Genomic DNA, 13,023 nt, shown 5'->3' with positions numbered 1-13,023 from the left:
GATATCACCGATCTTCTTTGGAACGAAGGATGAACAACAATATTGTACAGGGGATTCCTGTTCAGGACTAGACGACCTCTGAGATCCTTTCAGACTTTGAGCTTCTGTGATATTGATATGTGGTGACATGGGGTAGGGAGAGTGGGTGAAGCAAATGTTTATCTTGTATCTGCTTTATGTGTGTGATGTATGCCTCTATGTGTTTTGTCCATAACTATACACACATGTTTGCATGGGACACACCTATGGATATTGGGCTGATAGCAGCATTTTTGTATAATAAAGTCGTTTCTATGTTATATTATAGCATTTGTCTATGTGCTAAGCTTATGTTTGTATTGCTGCATGTGTTTGGAATATGCCATATGGTTACCGTGGTGGCTGTTTGCATCTATTTCAATATATTTTTACATGCTTTTGTTGAAAGGAAAATTCTTTCTATTTTCATCATGTGAATGCATGTGTGTGTTTGTGTATATGTGTGTGCATACCTGTACCAGGATGGTTCAGTGAGTCAGCATATCTCTACAGGAGGGTATGTGTAGATGTAGGTTTATGGCATGACTTACAAGTCCAGTGCCATCTTGGGTCATCACACATGTGTTCATATGCTGTCTACAGATGTTTGGTGGGTGTGTGGAGTGTATGTTTTTGTGTGGCGTATGGTTTGTGGCTTGGTAGATGGAGAGCTGGCCTGGGAATCTGAAGCATTGGTTGAGTGGCCCTGGACAAGTCACCTCCACTCTGTGCTCTGGCAACTCTCTAAATTGCAGAGCCAATGCTAACTTGCACTGATCAGTTCTCCTTGCCAATGAAAAGCATAGGACCAGTCCAAGACACAAATACACTTTAGCTGAGCTAAGCTAGGAGAAGACAGATGAATTTGTTGGAGCGCTGTCACCCTGGGTATGAATAGCACACCCTGCAGAGTCTTGATGACCAAGGAAGAAGCCCCTGGGGAGTCATCCCTTTCCCCTTTCCCCCAAGGGTAGTTCCCTGGGCACTAGCTACCCCCTGCTGACATATGTGCCCATCCATGAGTTGTGTATGTGATTATGCTGTTTTTATGCTTATGTGCCTAGTGCAGGGACCTACCTCAGTCCAATCCCTTCATATCATGTCTCTGTTCATGGTAACATGCATTTCTCCGTCTCTGACCCAGAGGACACCCATAGAACAGACGCTGCCCTTGTCCCTGCCACTAGCTAGGCACAGATTTTACTCGAGTTGTTGTGTGTGTGTGTGTGTGTGTGTGTGTGTGCCCACAGAGATGCTACTGCTCCCCAATCCCCGACAGAGGAATGAATCACCCTGATAAGCAGGTGAGTCATTCATGAGTGCTTCTGATTCCTGGGGCCAGGCCGGCAGGCAGAAATCCAACGTCAGCACCCGACGCCATCAGCACAGCCTGCCAGCCCATGGAATAACTCTACCCCACGCATTGCAGATGTTGCTGAAGGAATTGACACAGGGAGAAGAAAGGCCCCAAACAACAGTCCTCCCCCCAGCTCCCCTTCCAGCTCCTCCCTCTGCCTCACAACTCATTCATCTCTCTAGTCCCTCAATCCAGGGAGGCATCAATGCAAATGAGTCATCTCCCTCAGCCCACTGAGAGATGGAGACATCCAACTTGTCTCTCTCAGCTCTTTTCTCCCCCAGGAGGAGGGCGGGGGAGCTCTAACAAAGTCTCCATTGCAGCCAGGAAGTCGGGAGGAGGGAGGGGAATGGCAAGCACGGTTGATTGAGTCCTTGTAGACTCTATGCCCCCATTATGGATGGGCAGCTGAATTGTGGGGAGAGGGGGCAGCAGTTCAGCTGGGAGCTAGCAAAGGGAGAGTGGTGAGGGTTAAAGGCCAGGTTGGTGCAAACTGGACCTTCCGGAGGAAAGACTTGGGCTTGTAAAGCAGATCATGGGGACAAACACCAGGGTCACCAGGGAGGAGTTGGGGTTGAGCCGCTCTGCTAAGGAGGGAGATCTAAGGCCCCCCCACCCCCCACCCACTGTTGCTGGGTAATGAGAAGAATGGAGAACTTTGGAGCTTCCTAAAACAGCTCCTTTGCCTTGCCAAGTGAACTTAGGGAGCTATGACACGGCTCCTGATGATAGCAGCCCAGGTCTATATAATATAGCACTTTATGGAAATTCCTTGAGGATATGGACTCAGATGGCACAGTGGATAAGGCACTCTTTGGGGTTGGAAAGGAAGGCATTCAAGTCCTTTCTCAGACATTTATGAGCTGTGGGACCTTTGGTAAATCTTAAATAAAACAAAACCCTTTCCATGCCTTGATTTTCTTGTCTGAAAAGTGAGGAGATTGGATATGTTGGCCTTTTAAGATCCTTTCTACTGGGGCAGCTATGTGGCTCAGTAGACTGAGAGTCAGGCTTAGAGACTGGAGGTCCCGAGTTCAAATTTGACCTCTGATACTTCCTAGCTGTGTGACCTTGGACAAGTCACTTACCCCCCATTGCCTAGCCCTGTGGGACATGTGTGCCAGCACTGACACATGTAGCTATTTTTGATGACACACGGCCTCATGCAAGTTCAGTGCACCTCTGGGCCCAGGAGCGTGCCCACAGCTGTGGCCGTGGCCATGTCCCTGGCTGGCCACCAGGCAGCTTGGGTGTGTGGGGCTCCCATGAGAAGCTAGTGAGTCCCAAGATATCACATCAGGATGGGGAGTAGTAAATAGTTTGATGAACCACTTCTTAATGAGCTACCTACCAATGAGAGATGTCTTGGGATGTTTGAGGGAGGGACTGAATGAGTTCCTAAAAACTCTTATTTTTTGAGCCATCTGACCAACCTTCAGAGTCAAGAAGGCCATTGACCATTGATTTGATCTCCTCTCCAGGATAACTCATTTTCTCCAAGGAGAAAAGGTAGCTCATTAAGGGGTTGTTCATCAAACTATTTACTGCTCCCCATCCTGATATGATATCTTAGGGCTCACTAGAATCCTTGTCCCCTTCACTTATTAACCAAAAGCTATTAAAAGGAAAGACATTCTTTAGGACTCCTAAGGACACAGAAAATGCAAAAATGTAGTTTGGGTGGTGCTAGTGGTCTAAGACCTTGACTCATGAATTCTCTCTTATAGTTGAGGCAGAACCGTAAGGGTTAAAGCCCTCCTCTTCTCCCTGCTTGGGTTGCGATGAGCCTTACACTCTCTAAACTATAGGAATTGGGACCTTTCTACTCCAAAGCCCTGATATAACAATTAATATAGTATATGAAAAATAAATTCTCACATTTCTCAATACCACAGTGCAGCTGGTACAGTTAAAATTGGGGCAGGATGACCTAGGATTTCTGGTCTTCAATCTACCATATTTTGTCATTTCTTCATGGGACATTTATATTTCTTGTTGTCTTTATGAGCTCCTTGAAGGCAGGGACTGTTTTTTTGCCTTCCTCTAGATCCTCAGCATTCAGCAATGTTTGGCAAGTGATATGTTCTTTGTAAATGTTTTCTGCTTGATTAATTGACTTTGTTGTATATCTACATCTATTTCTTCTTCTCCTGTGCTGTCTGTACTAGTATTCTAGAATGCTTGAGGTAGGATTGTCCAGTAGCACTCTTAACACCGTTTAAGTGGTAGAAGATTCCTGAAAGACCTTTAGGACATTACCACCAAGGGGTGGGATGTCTTAGGAACAACATCTACTAAGACAAGAAAGTCCCTGCCATGTTGTCTAAGCTAGTTTTTTCTCTAAAAGAGAAATAAAGATGTAGAGCCAGGCCTAGAGACAGGAGGTTCTGGGTTCAAATATGATCTCAGACATTTCCTGGCTATGTGACCCTGAGCTTAACACCAATTGCCAAGCCCTTATCTTCTATTGTGAAACATATTTAGTATGGGGTTTAAGACAGAAAGTAAAAATTAAAAAAAAAAAAGAGCAATAAAGTTGTCCTTGAAAACTTATTTGGCTCAGAGGACTAAGGCTTAAACTGTTGAAATAGCTTGTCTAGTCATCTAATTATTTCTTAACAAAAAGCCCAACAAAAGAGAAGTTTGGGGTCCTTAGGCTCGATGGGCTTTTTGCTGCCATTCTAGTCAACATATTTAACTAGTTATAACTTAATATGTAGTAAGCGAGAAATGTGTCAAGCTAAAGATTATCCTTTTCATGCTCTTGTCAAGTAAAGTTCCTTTTGTAAACTTTTATTTGGCCCATGATTATTTTATTTTATTTTAAACCTCAGCCTGAACTACCAGCATGACCCAAACAATGGGAAAACCAAGGTGCCTGAAGTAGCAAAAGAAGGAAAAGAGGAAGAAATATTTCCATTTGATAACTTTAAGTGAAGTGTTCAAGACTAGGGCCATAATGGAGGTATTTTGTTTCCAGGATTATAGTCCTAAGAATTGGTCACTTTTACCAACAGCAAATTCTTAGTCCCCTTGCCTCACTTTCTTGCCTATTTCCTTTGGTTTATTTAGTTTGAGTTGTAATGTGCTTATGGAAAAAAGTAGAGAACTCCACCAGGAATATATCTTATGGTTGCTATATGAGTTTCTGGGTGCCCATACCCCATTATTCTTGGGTAGAAAAAGAATACAGAGAAGATGGCACAGGCACATCTTAATGGAGAGAAATCAGGAGGTCTTGCTCTGGCTGGGCATTGGCCTGGATGTAGGCCCATGGGAATCCTCTTTTGGATATGGAGGTCCCCAGGCCCCCACCTCCATCCTAGCAGCTAGGTGGCACCACAGTGCACAGAATGCTAAGCCTGGAGTCAGGAAGACCTGACTTCAAATATGTAACTCAGGCTTACTGGCTTTTGTTACTCTAGGCAAGTAACTTAACCTCTGCCTTCCTCAACTATAAAATGGGGATAGTAGCACCTACCTCCCAGGATTGTTGTGAGATCAAATGAGATAATATGTGTAAAGAACATGGTACAGTGTCTGGCACATAGTAGACATTATATATGGTAGATCCTTTGAGTGGTGGAGCTCTGAACTACTCTAAAAGCCCAACATCCATAGAAGGAGCCCTTTGGCCCCAGGGGCCACCAGGGAAGGATGAACTGGCCCATTTCAGAATAATGAAGCAGGTTAAAATTTCTGTGCTGATCTTGTACTGGGATTAAACTCTGAGCGGATGTCACACATCCAGATTGAATCTGGATGAATGAGATAGGGAGGGAAAAGGAAACAAACAAAACAAAATAAAACCTTCTTAAAACAACAACACAATCTCCCTGGTTCAGATGTATGATTTTTTTCTATTCTTTGCACTAAATTTGGAGTTAGGAGATCTGGGTTCAAGTCCCAGGGCCAATGCTTACTATCAATTTCTACTTGATCAGAAGTTTATATTAAGTTTGTAGGTAATGAAGAATCAAAGAAAATTGTTGCTTGAGTTTTGAAAGAGAACCAATCAAGTCATAGAGTAGGGCAATGTCTTGATTTGCAGGTGAATTTAAATGAGGCAGTTTCACAAAATCTTCAGCCTCACTGTTTCTTCCAGAATCACCCAAGAACAGTGACAAGAAAAAAGTCAGAATGACTGGTGATTGACTAGGATGCTGTGGATGACCTTGGCATCTTCGATGTCTAATTGAGGCCTAAACATTCCACAGCATCTTTCAGTCACCTTCCTACTAATTGCAACAGATTATTCTCATCCTACCCCTTTTGCTGGGGAAAGTCTTTGAATGTTTTGAGTAGACATCCCCCAACTTATAATGGGTTTAAAGCCTGTAGGATACCATCAACCTGGTTTAGCCCATCTGCCAAGATAGTTTTACTGGGATGCGGCCATTGCTCATTCTACAGTTTCTTGGGGCCACAGGTGAGAGTTGGGTAAAAGGTGGACATCAAAAATGGATGAGTAGCCCTGAAAGGGGATCAGCAAGACCTCACATCAGAGGTACTAACCAACCATGAGCACCTCATATATTCTCCAATGAAGATTATTGAGTAGAGGAATGACATTACCAGAGAGACCTAAATTAGGATAGGAAGATTCCTTGGCTAAAGGATTCTGTGGATAAAGGATGGATTGAACAGATTAAACTAGATAAAGGAAGACCAGTTAGGAAGCAATTACAATATTGTTGCCAAGAAAAAATGGATTCCTGAGTAGAGGGATTGCAGTAGAAATTAAAAGGAAGATGTAGCACAGAACTCTGTGGGTACTCAATACTCACTGGTTGATTTTAAACAGCTGAGACAAACCATGTATATGGTAGTGTGTATGTGTGTGTGTGTATAACTGTAAGTGTGATTATGACTGACAGGAAGGAGACACCACAGAAGAAAATACAAAAAGAGTCTAAAAATTCTCCCATATCTAATTAGATGCCAAGACTTGGAGGTTCCATTTTCTCAACATTTCTCATATCTATCCCTTTGTCTCTACAAGGCCAGAACCTTCCTCCAGCCCTACAATATTTCTCACTTAGATGAAGGGTTATTAATTCAGGGCAGTGATGGTGGACCTATGGCACATGTGCCAAAGATGGCACCCAAAGTGCACTCTGTGGGCATGCATGCTGTACCCTCCCCTCTTAAAGTTAGTTACTAGAAAGGCAGAAGGTCTCAGGCAGAGCTGCTCCTTTTCCCCTCTCCACTGTGCTCGATGACATTTTTTCACATCACCAGCCCTGCTGGGGGCCATCAGACCATGACGCCTTGACAGAGTCACGCGTGGTAGCTGGGGAGACCAGGGTCTGTAAACCTCAAAATTTCTCAGACTTATGAATGTTAGGGGTTTCCCCCATTGGGGAATCTTCTACTTAAAAAAAATTCCCTAGCAGATGGTGAGAACTCTACTTGAGTGTGGGGGCTCCTTGCCTTGGGAATATCCCTACTCCACCCTACTTAGGACTGCTTTAGGACAGAGAGCTCCTTGAGAACAATGAAAAGTACTTTGATCCATGCTTATGGAAGGGACAGGAAGTTCTTTGAGTCATGACTGTTTTAGAATTGATACAATGAGATACTAAGTACCTATAAAGGTGGGGCAACTTGTAAACTACTTAAACCTAAAAGGGTGATAACTTATTCAGAGGTTTTTTCCTAATGAAATTTGTCAACACAGCAGCATTTTTTTCCTGACTTACTAAAGAGATTAAAACTACTCAGCTGTGAATTCAAAATGGGCAGTCCTTTAGAAACATCTACAGTGATTGGTAGATGTAAGGACTTAGGGGAGGTGACAGAGAAGATTTTGCCCTTAAAAATAAGAGCTCAGGGAAGAGCTGGGAAGTCATTCTGAAACATTCAGATTGGAGAGACTCATTCTGAGGAGACTGATTCTGAAACATTCAGATGGAGAAGGGAACTGGTGAAAGCAGCTGAGATGCTGCTGGCCTGGTGTCAGTAGAAATCCTTACTTAGACAGATCTTATGGTGAGTTATAAAAAACTGACTGATTTCTCTTTTAAGACTCAGGTCTAAGGGGGCAGCTGGGTAGCACAGTGGATTGAGAACCAGTCCTAGAGACGGGAGGTCCTAGGTTCAAATCTGACTTCAGCTACTTCCCAGCTGTGTGACCCTGGGCAAGTCACTTGACCCCCATTGCCTAGCCCTTACCACTCTTCTGCCTTGGAGCCAATACACAGTATTGACTCCAAGATGGAAGGTAAGGGTTTTTATAAAAAAAAAAAAAAGACTCAGGTCTAGGCCATATTGGCTTGAGGCCCTTCATACTTATTCTTTTCTTACACTCTCTCTCCTTCTTTGATTACCCATTGTATTGTTAATTAAAAATCTCTATAAAACCCAATTAACTTGGGTATTTGAATAATTGGGAATATTTCCCTGGTGACCACCTTATATTTGATTTTAAAACCCAAGACACTGTACTGAAACATATTTCTGCAGTCAAATTTGCTCACCCTCTCTTATATCTATCACAATTTATATCTTCCACTATTTTAATCACTACAGTTTAAGACCTCAACTATTTTAAATCTCACAGTCCTTGGCAAGATTTGACTGCCCACTCTATCCCCTTTACATGACCTTTCATCAATGCCCCTTACCTAAGAATTGACATGATTATTATTCCCCCTAGTCTCAAAAGAAATAATGCAAGAGCAAAACACCTGTACCCTAATTCTCCAAAACATCACCAAAAGATCAGACCCTCAAACCCAATCCCAAAAGACTATCGTGGGTTAACTTTTACTTAGGTACATAATTCCCAGCAAAACCGCAGCTACAGGCCAAGCCCAAAACTTTCTCATGAAGCCAGCACACAAATCAATCATAGAGGCCCATACAATACGTACAGGTATAGTACAGGTACACTAAACTTCAATATGCCTCAGTGACTCAATTACACAAATCAGTAACTCAAACTCCCTAGTAGGCCACCTGTGACAAAATCATTTATCTTGAATTCTGTCTGTAATCACAATACAAAAATATAGAATGTTAATCAAGTGATTTGTTAAAAGTTAATGTATCACTTTTCCAATTATCTCTCTTTGAACATGTGTGTTAGGTAATGTAATCTGCCTGCCAAGAAAATGGGTATAAAAATAAAAACCAAGCCTGGGAATGGTGGAGCAGCTGTTAGGTGCAAAGCAATCCCATGGCCATAATGATTAAGTTGTCTTCTGTTTGTTATTTATTTTATTTTATTTATTTTGACTGATCATTCTCCACCAGTCAGGAACCCTGGAGTGTTTGAGTGGGGCTGGACCCTGACCTCGGCATAGCCCCTCTGCCCAGCAGCCCAACAGGAGAGTTTCTCTCTCCCCTGTCTGGGGTAAGTGGGGGTTAGTGTCCCCCATGAAGCTGCCAAATTGATATTCTAAAATACAGGGCTGACAAGGTCACTTCTCTATGCTCTCCCCATTACCTATACCATAAAATGCAAACTTTGTTTTCTATTTAAAGACCTTCACAACCTAGCTCCAGTTTATTTTTCTTTTTATTCTTTCATATTATGTATTTAGTCAACAAATATTGTAATATATAAAGAACAAAAAAGAGAATTGTATAAGAAACTTTGGTTACATAGTTTATTTTTTAAAAGAGTATATATTTTTATATATTTTAATGAAATACATCTATGCATAACATTTAACAAGGTAGTAACAAAAATGCTTCATGTCTGTGTTTCCTTCAAGTTTTTTTGTTTTTCTCTATGCCTTGAAAGAAATGTTTCAGTGATATTCTCTTTTGGTTGCACTATAAAGAGAAACTCTCACTTTTAACAAATATGTATAAGTAAAACAAACCAACATATCAGCTGTTTTTGAAATTGAACCTGGGCTGATTATTCATCTTTCTTAATCATATTATAGTTAGAAGCATTCTAACTATATATATATATAACAAGTTCCTGGAACCTGTTTATGAGAACTGATTGTTAAGTTTTCAATGTGAGCATTTACTCATTAGCAAAATGCTACCAATTTATTGTTTAATTGATTGTTTAGACTCAAAAAGGTGATGGAGAAAATATAAATAATGCAAACTAAAAGTGTGCCATGCCTTATACCCTTCCCCATCCCAGTCAGATGTTTAACATTTGCCAGTACATACATTATTAAGTGTATGATGAACTTTGTGAAATTCCCTGGACTATTGGATGAAATTATGAAGCATGAACTTAACTTACCTAGAGGCAATCTGGGAAGCATCTCCATGGAGGGAGGCAGACACACTGACATAGGAAACCCTTGTCATTCTAATTTGAATTCTTTACCAGTTACTGGGGCTGGCTCCAAGATGATTAGTGACTTAGGGTCAGGGGGACAGATTCCTGTTGAAAGAGTCAAGTATGAGTATGAAGTATAAGTGGGGTATGGAGGAGGTTTCCACACTTACACTTAGCAATTCATGGAGATCCATGGAGAAATTTTACATATAGCAAGTTGCATGTGTTTCCTCTCTGTGCTTTCATCTTGACTCTTTGAATTTCTTCACTATGTCACAATGGCCATCTTGCCCTAGAAGGTCCTTTTGTCCTAGCATTCTTTCCTCTGATTGGTCATTTCTTTCCTAAAACCTCAATTTTAAGGAAGTGCCTAGGCCAGCCACACTCATTCCTTCATTCCTTTCTGGGATCCATTTCTGATTTACTGAACCTCTTTCCCCACCATTTTCCATCCTCTACTCCCAGTTTCTTAGCTTCCTTTTATAGGTTCTCTTCCTCTATTAGAATGGAAACTCCTTGAAGGCAGGGACTGTCTTTTTTGGGGGGTGGGAGTGGGGGAACGACATATCCTGGTATTTCCAGTGCTTAGTATACTACCTAGCACACGGTAAGCACTTAATGTATTCTTGATGATTTGACATAACAAATATTATATGGGGAAATCAGCTTGGTCTAACTGATGGAGAATTACCTTCAAAGTCAGAAAGACCTGAATTCAAGTACTGACTATGATACATATAGGCTATATAAATCTAAGCAAGTCACTTAACCTTCTCTGGTAAGACTTGAAATTGTAGATAAGGTGCTCATCTGCTTTGGGAGAGGAAGTTCTTCATTTGAAGTTCCTTGTCCCAATGTAAACACAAGTACTGTAAAACTCCAACCCCCCCTCCCCACAATATACAATTCAAAGCAAATGTACAAATCTGCTTTCTATGGCTCTAATAATGAATATGGGACAGCAAGGTGGTACAATAGATATAAAGCTGGTCCTGGAACCAGGAAGCCCAGTAAAAAGGGCTTGTCTTCAAAAAACTCTACCTACCCTTTGGACATGACTTCCCAAAATTTTCACATTTCACTATTTCCTGTCACTGGCTTCTAATGAATGGCTGAGCAAACTCTCAAATTTCCCTCTTCTGCTCTTGGCCCTTCAGGGCAGTTATAATCTAACCTTTATCTGAAACCTGCAGCAGAAGTTAAAAGACAAAATTCCCCAGGATCCGTCTCTCTCTTCACCCTTGTCCTCCCCTCATCACTTGGGGAAGGCACCAGGCTTGAGCAGTGGCTGATGAGTAAGGGCCTTGAACGACTCTTACCTCTTCCTTTCCATTTTTGGTGGGATAGAAGGAGTGCCTGGAGCACAGAATGAGTAAGCACAGGTGAGTTTTCATGTGTTTCCAAGTTCTCATAGCATTGTCTTTCCTCCTACAAACCCAGATTTCTTCAGAACTTCCCTGGTATTCTATACACTGTGCCATATACACACATATATACTTAAATACATACATACAAGTATCTATATATAATTTAAAAAGTAATTCTAAGTATCCTGGCCTAGAACTGATTTTATTTTAAAATAAGCTCATAGGTCTTTGTGGAAGCCCAGTTGAAAGGCAGACTCCTTTCCATCTCTAGGATGAGAATGGGGAGTAAGATGGGTGATGATTACTGTTCCTGAGCCACTGGCTCTCTCTTTTAAAGAAAAGTATTATTTTAATTTTTTTCCAGATTATATGTCAACACAATTTTCAATAATTCTGACATTTTGTGATCCATGTTCTTTTTTTCCCCTTCCACCCCCTTCTTCTTCAAGAAGGCACATAATATAGGATTTATATATCATAAAGAACACATTTCCATGTTTGTCATGTTGTGAAACAAGACATATATTGTTTACCCTAGAGAATAATTCATGGAGGAAATAAAGTGAAGAATGGCATGCATCAATCTGCATTCAAACTCAGTCTGTTCCTTCTATGGTACAGGATAGCCTTTTTTATGATGACTCTCTTGGAGTTGTCCCAAATCCCTGCCTTGGTGATAATATTTAACTGACCTCCTCTTTTTTATTTGTAATTTGTAATCCCAGATAGAAGGGATCATATAGTCCAAGGCTTCCTAACTTCCTGAACTTGAATGGAGATGAGAAATCACATTCTTGGTTTCCTTTGTAATCCGGTTTATTTTGTTTTATTTAAACCTTTACTTCCTATTTTAGTAACAACCCTAAGACAAAGGCAAGAGCTAGATAATAGGGACTTGCTAGGATCACATAGTTAGGAAATATCTGAGGCCAGATTTGAACCCAGGTCTTCCTGACTCCAGGTCTGGCCCCTCTATCCACTTAGCTCCCCTAATTTGGTGTATTTTATTTGTTGCACTTAAAAACACTATTCTGGGAGGCAGCTAGGGGGCTTAGTAGATTGAGAGCTGGGCCTAGAGATGGGAGGTCTTGGGTTCAAGTATGGCCCTAGACACTTCCTAGTTGTGTGACCCTGGGCAATTCACTTAACCCCCATTGCCTAGGCCTTATTGCTTTTCTACCTTGCAACCAATGTACAGTATTGATTCTAAGATGGAAGGTAAGGGTTTAAAAATCAAAAGCATTCTTCTGCAAAGGGATCCATAGGCTTCATTAGATTGTCAAAGGAGTCCTTGACATACAAAAAATGTAAAAAAAAAAAATACTTGTTCTAGTCCATTTTCCTTGCTTTAGAGAAGGAACTGAGGTCCAGAGAAGGGAATGAGGTCATAAATCAAGACTGGAATTCAAATCTTCTTACCTACTCTCTCTCATCACTCCACAGCTGTTCACATTATCCTATACTTCCTTCCCTTTTTACTACAAAGATTTCTACCCCTGGGGTATGTTTGGTAGAGGTGGAGTGAGGACACCCAGTTTATAGGATTTCTGATTGAAACAGCAGAGCTAATATGTCTCTGCTTTTACCCAAGCAATGATGGCCTTGGGTAGTGGCCCTGGGGTGAGGGCTGATATACATCCTGTTTGACAGTTCATCATTGAATGATGATTCCTTCAGCTCCCTTTCCCCCATCACAATATTGACCAAAAAAATGTTCATTATGCCAGCCTCAGACCACTAGAATCTTCAAAGACTGTTAGCCACTGTTGTTCCTCTTCTTTACATCTCCCATCCCAAGTTCAAATAGTTCAGGATACCCAGTAGGCCACAAGTTAAACACTGGATTCTTCTGGGGCAGTCTTGTCCACCAAAAAGCCAAAGGCATCCATTGATTTCCAAGGTCAGAAATTCTCTAGTCAGATACTAAGCTCCATCTGTTTTTCTTGCCCTAAGAAGCAAGTGTTCTTAACCTGGGATCTCTGAACTTGTGTTTTTAAGTAGTCTGCTAACTATATTTCATTATAATT

Source organism: Monodelphis domestica, chromosome 2 (assembly GCF_027887165.1).
Source record: "Monodelphis domestica isolate mMonDom1 chromosome 2, mMonDom1.pri, whole genome shotgun sequence".
NCBI classification, from domain to species: Eukaryota; Metazoa; Chordata; class Mammalia; order Didelphimorphia; family Didelphidae; genus Monodelphis; species Monodelphis domestica.
This window is presented reverse-complemented; position numbering follows the sequence as displayed.